Raw genomic sequence first — 21343 nt, 5'->3', positions numbered from 1 at the left:
GTAAGAACAAGAAGTGTGAATCTTCTAAGCGTTTATCCTTTGAGCGGCTCCTAGGAGCCCTCTATTACATTCTGATGCACCAGTGCAGGATTACTGTATCCCTTGGACCATCACATTGACAATGAAACAAAAAAATTAGGTCGGTATTTAATAAATAAGACAATGCCAACTTAAGTACAAGAAGAGTGAATATTCTAAGAGTTTGTGGTTTGAGCGGCTCCTGGGAGACCAGTATTAGATTCCGATGCACCAGTGCAGGTTTACTGTGTCACTTGGACCTTCACATTGACCATGAAACACATATATTTCATTGGCATTGAACACAGAAGCGACAATGACGACGTAGGTACAAGAAGAGTGAATCTTCTAAGAGTTTGTGGTTGAGCGGCTCCTGGGAGACCAGTATTAGATTCCATTGCACCAGGGCAGGTGTACTGCATCTCTTGGACCTTCACATTGACCATGAATCACAGAATTTGCATCGGGATTAAATACAAATGGGACAATGCCATCTTAAATTCAAGAAGATTGAATCTCTACGATATTGTGGTTTGAGCGACTCCTGGGGGACCAGTATTAGATTCCGTTGATCCAGTGCAGGTTTACTGCATCACTTGGACCTTCACATTGACCATGAAACACAGAAATCGGTTCGGGATTAAATACAGAAGGCACAATGCCGACTTAAATACAAGAACAACGAATCTTCAAAGAATTTGTGGTTTTAGCTGCTCCTGGGAGACCAGTATTAGATTCCGATGCACCAGTGCAGGTTTACTGTATCTCTTGGACCTTCACATAGACCATCAAACACAGAAATTGCATCGGGGTTATATACAAATAGGACAGTGCCGACATAAATTCAAGAAGATTGATTCTCTACGATTTTGTGGTTTGACCGGCTCCTGGGAGACTAGTAATAGATTCCGATGCACCAGTGCAGGTTTACTCTATCCCTCGGGCCTTCACATTGACCGTGAGATACAGAAATCGCATCGGGATTGGATACAAAATGCACAATGCCGACTTAAGTACAAGAAGAGTGAATCTACTAAGAGTTTGTTCTTTGAGCGGCTCCTGGCAGACCAGTATTAGATTCCGATGCACCAGTGCAGGTTTACTGTATCTCTTGGACATTCACATTGACCATTAAACACACCAATTGCATCGGGATTGAATACAAAAGTCACAATGCCAACATAAGTATCAGAAGACTGAATCTTCTAAGAGTTTGTGGATTGAGCGGCTTCTGGGAGACCAGTATTAGATAACGATGCACCAGTTCAGGTTTCCTGTATCCCTTGGACCGTCACATTGACCATGAAAAAAGATATTGCATCGGGATTGAATACAAGAGGGACAATGCCGACTTAAGTACAAGAAGAGTGAATCTTCTAAGAGTTTGTGGTTTGAGCGAGTCCTGGGAGAAAAGTATTAGATTCGGATGCTCCAGTGCAGCTTTACTATATCCGTTTGCCTTCACATTGACCATAAAAACACAGAAATCGGATCGGGATTGAATACAAAAGGCACAATGCCGACTTAAGTACAAGAGGAGTGAATCTTCTAAAAGTTTGTGGTTTGAGCGGCGCCTGGGAGACCAGTATTAGATTCGGATGCAGCAGTGCAGCTTTACTATATCCCTTTTACCTTCACATTGACCATGAAACACAGATTTTGCGTCGGGATTAAATACAAATGGAGGAATGCCGACTTAAATTCAAGAAGAATGATCTCCAGAATTTTGTGGTCTGAGCGGCTCCTGGGACACCAGTATATGATCCCGATGCACCAGTGCAGGTTTACTGTATCCCTTCAACCTTCACATTGACCATTAAACACAGCAATTGCATGAGGATTGAATACAAAAGTCACAATGCCAACTTAAGTACAAGAAGAGTGAATCTTTTAAGAGTTTGTGGATTGAGCGGCTTCTGGGAGACCAGTATTAGATACCGATGCACCAGTTCAGGTTTAGTGTATCCTTTGGACCTTGACATTGACCATGAAAACAGAAATTGCATCGGGATTGAATACAAAGGCTACAATGACCACCTAAGTACAAGAGGAGTGAATCGTCTAAGAAATTGCCTTTGAGCGGCTCCTGGGAGTCCAGTATTATATTCTGATCCACCAGTGCAAGTTTACTATATCCCTTGGCCTTCACATTGACCATGAAACACAGAAATGGCATCGGGATTGAATACAAAAGTGACAATGACGACTTAAGTACAAGAAGAGTGAATCTTCAAAGAGCTTGTGGTTTGAGCGGCTACTGGGAACCAGTATTAGATTCCGATGCACCAGTGCAGGTTTACTGTATCTCTTGGACCTTCACATAGACCATCAAACACAGAAATTGCATCGGGGTTATATACAAATGGGACAGTGCCGACATAAATTCAAGAAGATTGATTCTCTACGATTTTGTGGTTTGACCGGCTCCTGGGAGACTAGTAATAGATTCCGGTGCACCAGTGCAGGTTTACTCTATCTCTAGGGCCTTCATATTGACCGTGAAACACAGATATGGCATCGGGATTGAATACAAAAGTGACAATGCCAACTTAAGTACAAGAAGAGTGAATCTTCTATTAGTTTGTGCTCTGAGCAGCTCCTGGGATACCAGTATTAGATTCCGATGCACCAGTGCAGGTATACTGTATCACCTGGACCTTCACATTGACCATGAAACACAGAAATTGCATATGAATTGAATACCAAAGGGACAATGCCGACTAAAATACAAGAAGGGTGAATCTTCTAAGAGTTTGTGCTTTGAGCGGCTCCTCGGAGACCAGTATTAGATTCCGATGCTCTAGAGCAGGTTTACTGTATCCCTTGGACCTTCATATTGACCATAAAACACAGGAATTATATCTGGATTGAATACAAAAGGGACAGTGACGACTTAAGTATAAGAAGAGTGATTCTTCGCAGAATTAAGCATTTGACCGACGGCTGGGAGACCAGTATTAGATTCCGATTCGCCGGTGCAGGTTTACTGTATCCCTTGGACCGTCACATTCACCATGAAATACAGAAATTCCTTCGGGATTGAAAATAAAATGGACAAAGCTGACTGAAATACAAGAAGAGTGAATCTTCTAAGAGTTTATAGTTTGTGCGGCTCCTGGGAGTCCAGTATTACATTCCAATGCTCCAGTGCAGGCTTACTGTATCCCTCGCCCTTCACATTGACCATGAAACACAGAAATTAGGTCGGGATTTAATAAACAAGGGACAACGCCGACTTAAGTACAAGAAGAGTGAATCCACTCAGAGTTTGTGCTTTGAGCGGCTCCTGGCTGACCAGTATTAGATTCCGATGCACCAGTGCAGGTTTACTGTATCACTTGTACCTTCACATTGACGATTAAACACAGCAATTGCATCGGGATTGAATACAAAAGTCACAATGCCAACGTAAGTACAAGAAGACTGAATCTTCTAAGAGTTTGTGGTTTGAGCGGTTCCTGGGAGATCAGTATTAAATTCCGATTCACCAGTGCAGGTTTACTGTATCCCTTGAACCTTCACATAGACTATGAAACAGAGCAATTGAATCGGGATCGAATGCAAACGGCACAATGCCAACTTAAGTACTAGAAGAGTGAATCTTCTAAATGTTTGTGGTTTGAGCAGCTCCTGGGAGACCAGTATTAGATTCCGATGCACCAGCGCAGGTTTACTCTATCCCTTGGACCGTCACATTGACCATGAAACACAGAAATTGCCTCGGGACAGAACACAAAAGGGACAAAGCTGACTTAAGTACAAGAAGAGTGAATCCTCTAAGAGTTAGTAATTTGAGCGGCTCCTGGGAGACCAGTATTACATTCCGACGCACCTGTGTAGGCTTACTGTATCCCTCGGACCCTCACATTGACAATAAAACACAGAAACTAGGTCGGTAATTAATAAAAAAGACAACGCCAACTTAAGTACAAGAAGAGTGAATCTTATATGAGTTTGTGCTTTGAGCAGCTCCTGGAAGACCAGTATTAGATTCCGATGCACCAGTGCAGGTTTACTGTATCACTTGCACCTTCACATTGACCATGAAACAAAGAAATTGCATATGAATTGAATACAAAAGGGACAATGCCGACTTAAATACAAGAAGAGTGAATCTTCTAAGAGTTTGTGCTTTGAGCGGCTCCTGGGAACCAGTATTAGATTCCGATGCATTAGTGCAGGTATACTGTATCCTTTGGACCTTCACATTGACCATGAAGCACAGAAATTACATCGGGATTGAACACAAAAGCGACAATGTCTACTTAAGTACAAGAAGAGCGAATCTTCTAAGAGTTTGTGGTTTGAGCGGCTCCTGGGAGACCAGAATCAGATTCCGATGCTCCAGAGCAGGTTTACTGTATCCTGTGGACTTTCACATTGACCAAGAAACACAGAAATTGCATAGAGATTGAATACAATGGGGACAATGGCGACTTAAGAACAAGAAGAGTGAATCTTCTAAGCGTTTATCCTTTGAGCGGCTCCTAGGAGCCCTCTATTACATTCTGATGCACCAGTGCAGGATTACTGTATCCCTTGGACCTTCACATTGACAATGAAACACAGAAATTAGGTCGGTATTTAATAAAAAAGACAATGCCAACTTAAGTACAAGAAGAGTGAATATTCTAAGAGTTTGTGGTTTGAGCGGCTCCTGGGAGACCAGTATTAGATTCCGATGCACCAGTGCAGGTTTACTGTGTCACTTGGACCTTCACATTGACCATGAAACACAGAAATTGCATAGGAAGTGAATACAAAAGGCACAATGCCGCCTGAAGTACACGAAGAGTGAATCTTCCAAGGGTTAGTGGTTAGAGCGGTTCCTGGGAGACCAGTATTAGATTCGGACGCACCAGTGCAGGTTTGCTGTATCCCTCGGACCTTCACATTGACCATGAAACACATATATTTCATCGGCATTGAACACAGAAGCGACAATGACGACGTAGGTACAAGAAGAGTGAATCTTCTAAGAGTTTGTGGTTGAGCGGCTCCTGGGAGACCAGTATTAGATTCCATTGCACCAGGGCAGGTGTACTGCATCTCTTGGACCTTCACATTGACCATGAATCACAGAATTTGCATCGGGATTAAATACAAATGGGACAATGCCAACTTAAATTCAAGAAGATTGAATCTCTACGATATTGTGGTTTGAGCGACTCCTGGGGGACCAGTATTAGATTCCGATGATCCAGTGCAGGTTTACTGCATCACTTGGACCTTCACATTGACCATGAAACACAGAAATCGGTTCGGGATTAAATACAGAAGGCACAATGCCGACTTAAATACAAGAAGAACGAATCTTCAAAGAATTTGTGGTTTTAGCTGCCCCTGGGAGACCAGTATTAGATTCCGATGCACCAGTGCAGGTTTACTGTATCTCTTGGACCTTCACATAGACCATCAAACACAGAAATTGCATCGGGGTTATATACAAATGGGACAGTGCCGACATAAATTCAAGAAGATTGATTCTCTACGATTTTGTGGTTTGACCGGCTCCTGGGAGACTAGTAATAGATTCCGATGCACCAGTGCAGGTTTACTCTATCCCTCGGGCCTTCACATTGACCGTGAGATACAGAAATCGCATCGGGATTGGATACAAAATGCACAATGCCGACTTAAGTACAAGAAGAGTGAATCTACTAAGAGTTTGTTCTTTGAGCGGCTCCTGGCAGACCAGTATTAGATTCCGATGCACCAGTGCAGGTTTACTGTATCTCTTGGACATTCACATTGACCATTAAACACACCAATTGCATCGGGATTGAATACAAAAGTCACAATGCCAACATAAGTATCAGAAGACTCAATCTTCTAAGAGTTTGTGGATTGAGCGGCTTCTGGGAGACCAGTATTAGATAACGATGCACCAGTTCAGGTTTCCTGTATCCCTTGGACCGTCACATTGACCATGAAAAAAGATATTGCATCGGGATTGAATACAAGAGGGACAATGCCGACTTAAGTACAAGAAGAGTGAATCTTCTAAGAGTTTGTGGTTTGAGCGAGTCCTGGGAGAAAAGTATTAGATTCGGATGCTCCAGTGCAGCTTTACTATATCCGTTTGCCTTCACATTGACCATAAAAACACAGAAATCGGATCGGGATTGAATACAAAAGGCACAATGCCGACTTAAGTACAAGAGGAGTGAATCTTCTAAAAGTTTGTGGTTTGAGCGGCGCCTGGGAGACCAGTATTAGATTCGGATGCAGCAGTGCAGCTTTACTATATCCCTTTTACCTTCACATTGACCATGAAACACAGATTTTGCGTCGGGATTAAATACAAATGGAGGAATGCCGACTTAAATTCAAGAAGAATGATCTCCAGAATTTTGTGGTCTGAGCGGCTCCTGGGACACCAGTATATGATCCCGATGCACCAGTGCAGGTTTACTGTATCCCTTCAACCTTCACATTGACCATTAAACACAGCAATTGCATGAGGATTGAATACAAAAGTCACAATGCCAACTTAAGTACAAGAAGAGTGAATCTTTTAAGAGTTTGTGGATTGAGCGGCTTCTGGGAGACCAGTATTAGATACCGATGCACCAGTTCAGGTTTAGTGTATCCTTTGGACCTTGACATTGACCATGAAAACAGAAATTGCATCGGGATTGAATACAAAGGCTACAATGACCACCTAAGTACAAGAGGAGTGAATCGTCTAAGAAATTGCCTTTGAGCGGCTCCTGGGAGTCCAGTATTATATTCTGATCCACCAGTGCAAGTTTACTATATCCCTTGGCCTTCACATTGACCATGAAACACAGAAATGGCATCGGGATTGAATACAAAAGTGACAATGACGACTTAAGTACAAGAAGAGTGAATCTTCAAAGAGCTTGTGGTTTGAGCGGCTACTGGGAACCAGTATTAGATTCCGATGCACCAGTGCAGGTTTACTGTATCTCTTGGACCTTCACATAGACCATCAAACACAGAAATTGCATCGGGGTTATATACAAATGGGACAGTGCCGACATAAATTCAAGAAGATTGATTCTCTACGATTTTGTGGTTTGACCGGCTCCTGGGAGACTAGTAATAGATTCCGGTGCACCAGTGCAGGTTTACTCTATCTCTAGGGCCTTCATATTGACCGTGAAACACAGATATGGCATCGGGATTGAATACAAAAGTGACAATGCCAACTTAAGTACAAGAAGATGAATCTTCTATTAGTTTGTGCTCTGAGCAGCTCCTGGGATACCAGTATTAGATTCCGATGCACCAGTGCAGGTATACTGTATCACCTGGACCTTCACATTGACCATGAAACACAGAAATTGCATATGAATTGAATACCAAACTGACAATGCCGACTAAAATACAAGAAGGGTGAATCTTCTAAGAGTTTGTGCTTTGAGCGGCTCCTCGGAGACCAGTATTAGATTCCGATGCTCTAGAGCAGGTTTACTGTATCCCTTGGACCTTCATATTGACCATAAAACACAGGAATTATATCTGGATTGAATACAAAAGGGACAGTGACGACTTAAGTATAAGAAGAGTGATTCTTCGCAGAATTAAGCATTTGACCGACGGCTGGGAGACCAGTATTAGATTCCGATTCGCCGGTGCAGGTTTACTGTATCCCTTGGACCGTCACATTCACCATGAAATACAGAAATTCCTTCGGGATTGAAAATAAAATGGACAAAGCTGACTGAAATACAAGAAGAGTGAATCTTCTAAGAGTTTATAGTTTGTGCGGCTCCTGGGAGTCCAGTATTACATTCCAATGCTCCAGTGCAGGCTTACTGTATCCCTCGCCCTTCACATTGACCATGAAACACAGAAATTAGGTCGGGATTTAATAAACAAGGGACAACGCCGACTTAAGTACAAGAAGAGTGAATCCACTCAGAGTTTGTGCTTTGAGCGGCTCCTGGCTGACCAGTATTAGATTCCGATGCACCAGTGCAGGTTTACTGTATCACTTGTACCTTCACATTGACGATTAAACACAGCAATTGCATCGGGATTGAATACAAAAGTCACAATGCCAACGTAAGTACAAGAAGACTGAATCTTCTAAGAGTTTGTGGTTTGAGCGGTTCCTGGGAGATCAGTATTAAATTCCGATTCACCAGTGCAGGTTTACTGTATCCCTTGAACCTTCACATAGACTATGAAACAGAGCAATTGAATCAGGATCGAATGCAAACGGCACAATGCCAACTTAAGTACTAGAAGAGTGAATCTTCTAAATGTTTGTGGTTTGAGCAGCTCCTGGGAGACCAGTATTAGATTCCGATGCACCAGCGCAGGTTTACTCTATCCCTTTGGACCGTCACATTGACCATGAAACACAGAAAATTGCCTCGGGACAGAACACAAAAGGGACAAAGCTGACTTAAGTACAAGAAGAGTGAATCCTCTAAGAGTTAGTAATTTGAGCGGCTCCTGGGAGACCAGTATTACATTCCGACGCACCTGTGTAGGCTTACTGTATCCCTCGGACCCCTCACATTGACAATAAAACACAGAAACTAGGTCGGTAATTAATAAAAAAGACAACGCCAACTTAAGTACAAGAAGAGTGAATCTTATATGAGTTTGTGCTTTGAGCAGCTCCTGGAAGACCAGTATTAGATTCCGATGCACCAGTGCAGGTTTACTGTATCACTTGCACCTTCACATTGACCATGAAACAAAGAAATTGCATATGAATTGAATACAAAAGGGACAATGCCGACTTAAATACAAGAAGAGTGAATCTTCTAAGAGTTTGTGCTTTGAGCGGCTCCTGGGAACCAGTATTAGATTCCGATGCATTAGTGCAGGTATACTGTATCCTTTGGACGTTCACATTGACCATGAAGCACAGAAATTACATCGGGATTGAACACAAAAGCGACAATGTCTACTTAAGTACAAGAAGAGCGAATCTTCTAAGAGTTTGTGGTTTGAGCGGCTCCTGGGAGACCAGAATCAGATTCCGATGCTCCAGAGCAGGTTTACTGTATCCTGTGGACTTTCACATTGACCAAGAAACACAGAAATTGCATAGAGATTGAATACAATGGGGACAATGGCGACTTAAGAACAAGAAGAGTGAATCTTCTAAGCGTTTATCCTTTGAGCGGCTCCTAGGAGCCCTCTATTACATTCTGATGCACCAGTGCAGGATTACTGTATCCCTTGGACCTTCACATTGACAATGAAACACAGAAATTAGGTCGGTATTTAATAAAAAAGACAATGCCAACTTAAGTACAAGAAGAGTGAATATTCTAAGAGTTTGTGGTTTGAGCGGCTCCTGGGAGACCAGTATTAGATTCCGATGCACCAGTGCAGGTTTACTGTGTCACTTGGACCTTCACATTGACCATGAAACACAGAAATTGCATAGGAAGTGAATACAAAAGGCACAATGCCGCCTGAAGTACACGAAGAGTGAATCTTCCAAGGGTTAGTGGTTAGAGCGGTTCCTGGGAGACCAGTATTAGATTCGGACGCACCAGTGCAGGTTTGCTGTATCCCTCGGACCTTCACATTGACCATGAAACACATATATTTCATCGGCATTGAACACAGAAGCGACAATGACGACGTAGGTACAAGAAGAGTGAATCTTCTAAGAGTTTGTGGTTGAGCGGCTCCTGGGAGACCAGTATTAGATTCCATTGCACCAGGGCAGGTGTACTGCATCTCTTGGACCTTCACATTGACCATGAATCACAGAATTTGCATCGGGATTAAATACAAATGGGACAATGCCAACTTAAATTCAAGAAGATTGAATCTCTACGATATTGTGGTTTGAGCGACTCCTGGGGGACCAGTATTAGATTCCGATGATCCAGTGCAGGTTTACTGCATCACTTGGACCTTCACATTGACCATGAAACACAGAAATCGGTTCGGGATTAAATACAGAAGGCACAATGCCGACTTAAATACAAGAAGAACGAATCTTCAAAGAATTTGTGGTTTTAGCTGCCCCTGGGAGACCAGTATTAGATTCCGATGCACCAGTGCAGGTTTACTGTATCTCTTGGACCTTCACATAGACCATCAAACACAGAAATTGCATCGGGGTTATATACAAATGGGACAGTGCCGACATAAATTCAAGAAGATTGATTCTCTACGATTTTGTGGTTTGACCGGCTCCTGGGAGACTAGTAATAGATTCCGATGCACCAGTGCAGGTTTACTCTATCCCTCGGGCCTTCACATTGACCGTGAGATACAGAAATCGCATCGGGATTGGATACAAAATGCACAATGCCGACTTAAGTACAAGAAGAGTGAATCTACTAAGAGTTTGTTCTTTGAGCGGCTCCTGGCAGACCAGTATTAGATTCCGATGCACCAGTGCAGGTTTACTGTATCTCTTGGACATTCACATTGACCATTAAACACACCAGTTGCATCGGGATTGAATACAAAAGTCACAATGCCAACATAAGTACCAGAAGACTGAATCTTCTAAGAGTTTGTGGATTGAGCGGCTTCTGAGAGACCAGTATTAGATAACGATGCACCAGTTCAGGTTTCCTGTATCCCTTGGACCGTCACATTGACCATGAAAACAGATATTGCATCGGGATTGAATACAAGAGGGACAATGCCGACTTAAGTACAAGAAGAGTGAATCTTCTAAGAGTTTGTGGTTTGAGCGAGTCCTGGGAGAAAAGTATTAGATTCGGATGCTCCAGTGCAGCTTTACTATATCCGTTTGCCTTCACATTGACCATAAAAACACAGAAATCGGATCGGGATTGAATACAAAAGGCACAATGCCGACTTAAGTACAAGAGGAGTGAATCTTCTAAGAGTTTGTGGTTTGAGCGGCGCCTGGGAGACCAGTATTAGATTCGGATGCAGCAGTGCAGCTTTACTATATCCCTTTTACCTTCACATTGACCATGAAACACAGATTTTGCATCGGGATTAAATACAAATGGAGGAATGCCGACTTAAATTCAAGAAGAATGAATCTCCACTATTTTGTGGTCTGAGCGGCTCCTGGGACACCAGTATATGATCCCGATGCACCAGTGCAGGTTTACTGTATCCCTTCAACCTTCACATTGACCATTAAACACAGCAATTGCATCAGGATTGAATACAAAAGTCACAATGCCAACTTAAGTACAAGAAGAGTGAATCTTCTAAGAGTTTGTGGATTGAGCGGCTTCTCGGAGACCAGTATTAGATACCGATGCACCAGTTCAGGTTTAGTGTATCCTTTGGACCTTGACATTGACCATGAAAACAGAAATTGCATCGGGATTGAATACAAAGGCTACAATGACCACTTAAGTACAAGAGGAGTGAATCGTCTAAGAAATTGCCTTTGAGCGGCTCCTGGGAGTCCAGTATTATATTCTGATGCACCAGTGCAAGTTTACTATATCCCTTGGCCTTCACATTGACCATGAAACACAAAAATGGCATCGGGATTGAATACAAAAGTGACAATGACGACTTAAGTACAAGAAGAGTGAATCTTCAAAGAGCTTGTGGTTTGAGCGGCTACTGGGAACCAGTATTAGATTCCGATGCACCAGTGCAGGTTTACTGTATCCCATGGACCTTCGTATTGACCATGAAACACCGAAATTGCATCGGGATTAAAAACAAAAGGGACATTGCCGATTTAAATTCTAGAAGATCGAATCTTGTAAGATTTTGTGGTTTTAGTGGATCCTGAGAGACCAGTATTAGATTCCGATGCACCAGTGCAGGTTTACTGTATCCCTTGGACCTTCACATTCACCATGAATCACAGAAATTGCATCGGGATTGAGTACAAAATTGACCATGCCGACTTTAATTCGAAAAAAATGAATCTTCTATGAGTTTGTGGTTTGAGCGGCTCTTGGGATACCAGTATTAGATTCCGATGCACCAGTGCAGGTTCACTGTATCCCGTGGACCTTTACATTGTACATGAAACACAGAAATTGCATCGGGATTGAATACAAAAGGGACAATGCCGACTTAAGTACAAGAAGCGTGAATATTAAAGGAGTATGTGGTTTGAGCGGCTCCTGGGAGACCAGTATTAGATTCCGATGCACCAGTGCTGGTTTACAGTATCACTTGGACCTTCACATTGACCATGAAACACAGAAATAGCATCGGGATTGAATACAAAATGGACAATTCCGACTTAAGTACAAGAAGAGTGAATCTTCTAAGAATTTGTCCTTTGAGCGGCTCCTGGGGGACCAGTATTAGATTCCGATCCACCAGTGCAGGTTTACTGTATCCCTTGGACCTTCACATTGACCATGAAACACAGAAATCTGGTCGGGATTGAATACAAAAACCACAATTCCAACTTAAGTACAAGAAGAGTGAATCTTCAAAGAGTTAGTGCTTGAGCGGCTCCTGGGAGACCAGTATCAGATTCCGATGCACCAGTGCAAGTTTACTGTGTCCCTTGGGCTTTCGCATTGACCATGAAACACAGAAATTGCATAGGGATTGAATATAAGAGGGGCAATGCCGATTTAAGTACAAGAAGAGTGAATCTTCTAAGAGTTTGTGCTTTGAGCGGCTCCTGGGAGATCAGTGTTAGATTCAAATGCACCAGTGCAGGTTTACTGTATCCCTTGGAGCCTCACATCGACCATGAAACACAGATATTGAGGGGGGATGAATACAAAAGGGACAATGCCGCTTAAGTACAAGAAGAGTGAATCACCTAAGAGTTTGTGCTTTGAGCAGCTCCTGGGAGACCTGTATTAGATTCTGATCCACCAGTGCAGGTTAACTGTACCCCTTGGACCTTCACATTCACCATGAAACACAGAAATTTCATCGAAATTGAATACAATTGGTTCAAAGCCGACTTAAGTACAAGTTGAGTGAATCTTCTAAGAGTTTGTGCTTTGATCGTCTCCTGGGAGACCAGTATTATATTCCGATGCACCAGTGCAGGTTTAAGGTATCACTTGGACCTTCACATTGACCAAGAAACACAGAAATCGCAATGGGATTGAATACAAAAATGACAATTCCGACTTAAGTACAAGAAGGGTGAATCTTCCAAGAATTTTTCCTTTGAGCGGCTGCTGGGAGACCGGTATAAGATTCCGATGCACCAGTGCAAGTTTACTGTGTCCCTTGGACTTTCGCATTGACCATGAATCACAGAAATTGCATCGGAATGAAATACAAAAGGCAAAATGCCGACTTGAATTCAAGACGATTGAATCTTCTAAGATTATGTGGTTTGAGCGGCTACTGGAAGACCAGTATTAGATTCCGATGCACCATTGAAGGTTTACTGTATACCTTGGTCCTTCACATTGACAATGAAACACAGAAATTGCGTCGGGATTGGATACAAAAGGAACAATGCCGACTTAAGTACAAGTTGAGTGAATCTCCTAAGAGTTTGTGCTTTGAGCAGCTCCTGGGAGACCTGTATTAGATTGTGATTCACCAATGCAGGTTAATTGTATCAATTGGACATTCACATTCACCATGAAAAACCGATATTGCATCGGCAATGAATACCAAAGGGACAATGCTGACTTAAGTACAAGAAGTTTGTGTTTGATCGGCCCTGGGAGACCAGACATAGATTCCGATACACCAGTGCTGGTTTACTGTATCCTTTGGTCGTACACATTGACCATGAAACATAGAAATTGCATCGGGATTGAATACAAAAGGCACAATGCCGTCTTATGTGTAAGAAGAGTGAATCTTCGAAGAGTTTGTGCTTTGAGCGGCTCCTGGGAGCCCAGTATTAGACTCCGATGCACCAGTGCTGTTACACTGTATCCCCTGGAGCTTCACATTGACCATGAAATACGGAAATTGCATTGGCATTGAATACAAAAGGGACATTGCCGACTTAGGTACAAGGAGAGTGAATCTTCTAAGTGTTTGTGGTTTGAGCTTCTCCTGGGAGACCACTATTAGATTGCGATGTACCAGTGAGGGTATACTGTATCCCTTGCACCGTCACATTGACCATGAAACACGGAAATTGAATCGGGATTGATTACTAAAAGCACAATGACGACTTAAGTAAAAGAAGAATGACTCTTCAAAGAGTTTGTGATTTGTGCGGCTCCTGGGAGATCAGTATTAGATTCCGATGCACCAGTGCAGGATGACTGTATCATTTGGACCTTCACATTGACCATGAAACACGGATATTGCATCGGGATAGAATACAAAATCCACAAAGCCGACTTAAGTACAAAAAGAGTGAATCTTCTAAGAGTATGCGCTTTCAGCGGTTCCTGGGAGACCAGTATTAGATTCCGATGCACCAGTGCAGACGTACTGTATCCCTTGGACCTTCACAATGACCATGAAACACAGAAATTGCATCGAATTGAATAAAAATGGCCCAATGACGACATAAGTAGAAGATGAGTGATTCTTCTAAGACTTTGTGATTTGAGCGGCTTCTGGGAGACCAGTATAAGATTCCGATGTACCAGTGTAGGTTTACTGTATCCCTTGGACCTTCACATTGACCATGAGACACAGAATTTGATTCGGGATTGAATACAAAAGGCACAATGCCGACTTTACAAGAAGTCTGAATCTTCTAAGAACTTGTGCTTTGAGCGGCTCCTGGGAGAGCAGCATTAGATTCTGATGCACCAGTGCAGGTTTTCTGAATCCCTTGGACCTTCACATTGACCATGAAACACAGAAATTGCATCGAAATTGAATACAATAGGTTTAATGCCGACTTAAGTACAAGTTGAGTGAATCTTCTAAGAGTTTGTAATGTGTGCGGCTCCTGGGAGAACAGTATTAGATTCCGATGCACCAGTGCAGGTTTACTGTGTTCCTTGGACCTTCATATTGAAAATGAAACACAGAAATTGCGTCGGGATTCGATACAAAGGGGACAATGCCGGTTTAGGTACATGAAGAGTGAATCTTCTAAGAGTTTGTGTTAGAGTGGCTCCTGGGAGACCAGTATTACATTCCGAGGCACCAGTGCAGGTTTACTGTATCCCTTGTACCTTCACATTGACCGTGAAACACAGAAGTTGCATCGGGATTGAATACAAGTGGCACATTGCCGACTTAAGTACAAGAAGAGTAAATCTTCTAAGAGTTTGTGCTTTGATCGTCTCCTGGGGACAAGTATTATATTCTGATGCACCAGTGCAGGTTTACTGTATCCCTTGAAGCTTCATATTGACCATGAAACACAGAAATTGCATCGGGAATGAATACAGAAGGTGCAATGCTGACTTAAGCACAAGAAGAGTGAATCTTTTTCCAGTTTGTGCCTTGAACGGCTATTGGGAGACCAGTATTAGATTCCGATGCACCAGTGCGGGTTTACTGTATTCCTTGGACCTTCACATTGACCATGAAGCGTAGAAATTGCATCGTGATTGAATGCAAAAGGCTCAATGCAAACTTAAGTACAAGATGAGTGAATCTTCTAAGAGTTTGAGCTTTCAGCGGCCCTTGGTTGACCAGTATTCGATTAAGATGCACCAGTGCAGCTTTACCGTATCCCTTGGACCTTCACATTGAAAATGAAACACAGAAATTGCATAGCGATTGAATACAAATGGCACAATATCGACTTAAGTACAAGAAGAGTCAATGTTCTAAGAATTTGTCCTTTGAGCGGCTCCTGGGAGACCAGTATTAGATTCCGATACATCAGTGCAGTTTTACTGTATCCCCTGGACCTTCACATTGACCATGAAACACGTAAATCAGATCGGGAATGAATACAAAAGGGACAATGCCGACTTAAGTACAAGAAGGGTGAATCTCCTAAGAGTTTGTGCTTTGAGCAGCTCCTGGGAGACCTGTATTAGATTCTGATTCGCCAGTGCAAGTTAATTGTATCTCTTGGACCTTCACATTGACCATGAAACACAGAAATTGCATCGAAATTGAATACAATAGGTTCAATGCCGACATAAGTACAATTTGAGTGAATCTTCTAAGAGTTTGCACTTTGTGCGGCTCCTGGGAGAACAGTATTAGATTCCAATGCACCAGTGCAGGTTTACTTTATACCTTGGACCTTCATATTGACTATGAAACACAGAAATTACGTCGGGATTGGATACAAAGGGGACAATGCCGATTTAAGTACAAGATGAGTGAATCTTCTAAGAGTTTGTGATTTGAACGGCTCCTGGGATACCAGTATTAGATTCCGATGCAGCAGTGCAGGTTTACTGAATCCCTTGGACCTTCACATAGACAACAAAACACAGAAACTGCATCGGGATTGAATACAAAAGGCACAATGCCTACTTATACACAAGATAAGTGAATCTTCGAAGAGTTTTGGCTTTCAGCGGCTCCTCGGAGACCAATATTAGATTACGATGCACCAGTGCAGCTTTACCGTATCCCTTGGATCTACAAATTGACCGTGAAACACAGTAATTGCATCTGGATTTAATACAAAAATCACAATGCCGACTTAAGTACAAGAAGAGTGAATCTTCTAAGCGTTTGTGCTTTGTGCGGCTCCTGGGAGACCACTTTTAAATTCCGATGCACCAGCGCAGGTTTTCCGTATCCCTTGGTCCTTCACATTGACCATGACACACAGAAATTGCATCGGGATTTAAGACAAATGACACAATGTCGACTCAAGTAAAAGAAGAGTTAATTTTCTAAGAGTTTGTGCTTTGAGCGACCCCTTGGAGACCAGTATTAGATTCAGATGCACCAGTGCAGGTTTACTGTATCACTAGGACCTTCACATTGACCATGAAACACAGAAATTGCATAGCGATTGAATTCAAATGGCACAATATCGACTTAAGAACAAGAAGAGTGAATCTTCTAAGTGTTTGTGCTTTGAGCGGCTCCTGGGAGACCAGTGTTACATTCCGATGCACCAGTGCAGGTTTACTGTGTCACTTGGTCCTTCACAATGACCATGAAACACAGAAATTGCATCGGGATGCAATACAAAAGGGATAATGCCGACTTAAGTACAAGAAGAGTGAATCTTCTAAGAGTTAGTGTTTTGAGCGGCTCCTGGGAGATCAGTATTAGATTCCGATGCACGAGTGCATCTTTACTGTATCCCTTGAAGATTCATATTGACCATGAAACACAGAAATTGCATCAGGAATAAATACAAAAGGTGCAATGCTGACATAAGTACAAGGAGAGTGAATCTTTAACGAGTTTGTGCCTTGAACGGCTATTGGGAGACCAGTATTAGATTCCGATGCACCAGTGCATGTTTACTGTATTCCTTGGACATTCACATTGACCATGAAACGTAGAAATTGCACCCGGATTGAATACAAAAGGCACAATGCCGTCTCAAGTATAGAAAGAGTGAATCTTCTTAGAATTCGTGTTTGAGCGGCTCCTGGGAGACCAGTATTAGATTACGATGCACCAATGCAGGTTTGCTGTATCCCTTGGACCTTCACATTGACCATGACACACAGACATTGCATCGGGTATGAATTCTAAAGGCACATCGCCTACTTAAGTTCAAGAAGAGTGCATCTTCGAAGAGTTTGTGCTTTGTTGGGCTTCTGGGAGACCATTATTAGATTCCTATGCACCAGTGCAGGTTTACTGTATGCCCTGGACCTTCACATAGACAATGAAACACAGAAATTGCATCGGGATTGAATACAAAAGGGACAATGCCGACTTAAGAACAAGAAGAGTGAATCTTCTAATAGTTTGTGTTTGAGCGGCTCCTGGGAGACCAGCATTAGATTACAATGCACCAATGCAGGTTTACTGTATGCTTTGGACATTCACATTGACCATGAAACAAAGAAATTGGGTTGGGAATGAATACAATAGGGATAATGCCGACTTAAGTACAAGTAGACTGAATCTTCTAAGAGTTTGTGCTTTGAGCGGCTCCTGGGAGACCTGTATTATATTCCGATGCACCAGTGCAGGTTTACTGTATCACTTGGACCTTCACATTGACCAACAAACACAGAAATCGCATCGGGATTGAATACAAAAGGGACAATACCGACTTAAGTACAAGAAGACTGAATCTTCTAAGAGTTTGTGCTTTGAGCGGCTCCTGGGAGACCAGTATTAGATACCAATGCACCAGTGCCGGTTTACTGTATCCCTTGGACCTTCACATTGACCATGAAACACAGATATTGCATCGGCAATGGATCCAAAAGGGACAATGCTGACTTAAGTACAAGAAGTTTGTGCTTTGAGCGGCTCCTGGGAGACCAGTTTTAGGTTATGATTCACCAGTACTGGTTTGCTGTATCCTTTGGTCCTTCACATTGACTATGAAGCTTAGAAATTGCATCGGGATTTAATACAAGAGGCACAATGCCGTCGTATGTACAAGAAGAGTGAATCCTCGAAGAGTTGCTTTGAGCGGCTCCAGGGAGACCAGTATTAGATTCCGATGCACCAGGGCTGTTTCACTGTATCCCATGGAGCTTCACATTGACCATGAGACACAGAAATTGCATCGAATTGAATAAAAATTGCCCAATGCCGACATAAGTACAAGATGAGAGAATCTTCAAAGAGATTGTGATTTGAGCGGCTCCTGGGAGACCACTATTAGATTCCGATGCACCAGTGCAGGTTTACTGAATCCCTTGGCCCTTCAAAAAGACAATAGAACACAGAAACTGCATCGTGATTGAATACAAAAGGCACAATGCCTACTTATATACAACATGAGTGAATCTTCGAAGAGTTTGGGCTTTCAGCGGCTCCTCGGAGACCAGTATTATATTAAGATGCTCCAGTGCAGCTTTACCGTATCCCTTGGAACTTCACATTGACCGTGAAACACCGAAATTGCATCTGGATAGAATACAAAAATCACAATGCCGACTTAAGTACAAGAAGGGTGAATCTTCTAAGAGTTTGTGCTTTGAGCGGCTCCTGGAAGACCAGTATTAGATTCCGATGCACCAGTGAAGGTTTACTGTATCACTTGGACCTTCACATTGACCATGATACGTAGAAATTGCATCCAGATTGAATACAAAAGGCACATCGCCTACTTAAGTACAAGAAGAGTGCATCTTCTAAGAGTTTGTTCTTTAATGGGCTCCTGGGAGACCATTATTGGATTCCAATGCACCAATGCAGGTTTACTGTATGCCTTGGACATTCACATTGACCATGAAACACAGAAATTGCATTGGGAATGATTACAATAGGGATAATGCCGACTTAAGTACAAGAAGAGTGAATCTTCTAAGAGTTTGTGAGTTGAGCTGGTCCTGGGAGACCAGTATTATATTCCGATGCAAAAGTGCAGGTTTGATGTATCACTTGGACCTTCACATTGACCATGAACCACAGGTATTGCAACGGGATTGAATACAAAAGGGACAATGTCGACATAAGTAAAAGAAGAGTGAATCTTCTAAGAGTTTGTGCTTTGAGCGGCGCCTGGGAGTCCAGTATTAGATTCCGATGCGCCAGTGCAGATTGACTGTATCCCTTCGACCTTCACATTGACAATGAAAGACAGAAATTGCATCGGGATTGAATACAAAAGGCACAACGCCGACTTAAGTACAAGAAGTGTGAATCTTCTAAGAGTTTGTGCTTTGAGCGAATCCTGGCAAACCAGTATTAGATTCCGATTCAGCAGTGCCGGTTTGATGTATCCGTTGGACCTTCACATTGCCCATGAAAGACAGAAATTTTATCAGGATTGAAAGCAAAAGATACAACGCCGACATAAGTACAAGAAGAGTGAGTCTTCTAAGAGTTTGTGTTTTCAGCGGCCTTTCGGAGATCAGTATTAGATTCAGATGCACCAGTGTAGGTTTACTGTATCACTTGGACCTTCACATTTACCATGAAACACAGATATTGCATCCGGATTGAATACAAAAGGGACAATGCCGACTTAGGTACAAGAAGAGTAAATTTTCTAAGTGTTTGTGCTTTGAGCGGCTCCTATGACTCCAGTATAAGATTCTGATGTACCAGTGCACGTTTACTGTATCCCTTGGACCTTCAAATTGAATGGGAAACGCAGAAACAGCATCGGGATTGAATGCAAAAGGCACAATGCCGACTTAAGTATAAGAAGATTTAATCTTCTAAGAGTTCGTGCTTTGAGCGGCTCCTGGGTGACCAGTATTAGATTCCGATGCACCAGTGCTGGTTTACTGAATCCCTTGGACCTTCACATAGACAATAGAACACAGAAACTGCATCGGGATTGAATTTAAAAGGCACAATGCCTACTTATATACAAGATGAGTGAATCTTCGAAGAGTTTGATCTTTCAGCGGCTCCTCGGATACAAGTATTAGATTAAGATGCACCAGTGCAGCTTTACCGTATCCCTTGGACCTTCACATTGACCGTGAAACACAGACATTGCATCTGGATTGAGTACAAAAGGCACAACGCCGTATTAAGTACAAGAAGAGTGAATCTTCTAAGAGTTTGTGCTTTGTGCGGCTCCTGATAGACCACTTTTAAATTCTGATGCACCAGCGCAGGTTTGCCGTATCCCTTGGTCCTTCACATTGACCATGACACACAGAAATTGCAACGGGATTGAAGACAAATGACACAACGCTGACTCAAGTACAAGAAAAGTGAATCTTCTAAGAGTTTGTGCTTTGAGCGGCTCCTGGGAGACCAGTATTAGATTCCGATGCACCAGTGTAGGTTTACTGTACCACTTGGACCTTCACATTGACTATGAAACACAGAAATTGCATAGCGATTGAATACTAATTGCACAATATCGACTTAAGTACAAGAAGAGTGAATCTTCTAAGAGTTTGTGCTTTGAGCGGCTCCTGGAAGACCAGTATTAGATTCCGATGCACCAGTGCAGGTTTACTGTATCACTTGGACCTTCACATTGACCATGAAACACAGTCATTGCATCGGGATGGAATACAAAAGGCACAATGCCGTCTCAAGTACAGAAAGAGTGTATCTTCTAAGAATTCGTGTTTGAGCGGCTCCTGGGAGACCAGTATTAGATTACGATGCACCAGTGCAGGTTTGCTGTATCCCTTGGACCTTCACATTGACCATGACACTCTGACATTGCATTGGGATTGAATACTAAAGGCACATTGCCTACTTAAGTACAAGAAGAGTGCATCTTCGAAAAGTTTATTCTTTGTTGGGCTCCTGGGAGACCATTATTAGATTCCGATGCACCAGTGCAGGTTTACTGTATGCCTTTGACATTCACATTGACCATGAAACACAGAAATTGCATCGGGATTTTATTCAAGAGGGATAATGCCGACTTAAGTACAAGAAGAGTGAATCTTCGAAGAGTTTGTGCTTTGAGCGAATCCTGGGAGACCAGTATTAGATTCCGATGCAGCAGTGCCGGTTTGATGTATCCGTTGGACCG

The sequence above is a fragment of the Schistocerca piceifrons genome, unplaced genomic scaffold (genome assembly GCF_021461385.2).
Source record: "Schistocerca piceifrons isolate TAMUIC-IGC-003096 unplaced genomic scaffold, iqSchPice1.1 HiC_scaffold_2325, whole genome shotgun sequence".
Lineage (NCBI taxonomy): Eukaryota > Metazoa > Arthropoda > Insecta > Orthoptera > Acrididae > Schistocerca > Schistocerca piceifrons.
The sequence above is the reverse complement of the archived record's forward strand: the minus strand, read 5'-3'. Positions refer to the sequence as shown.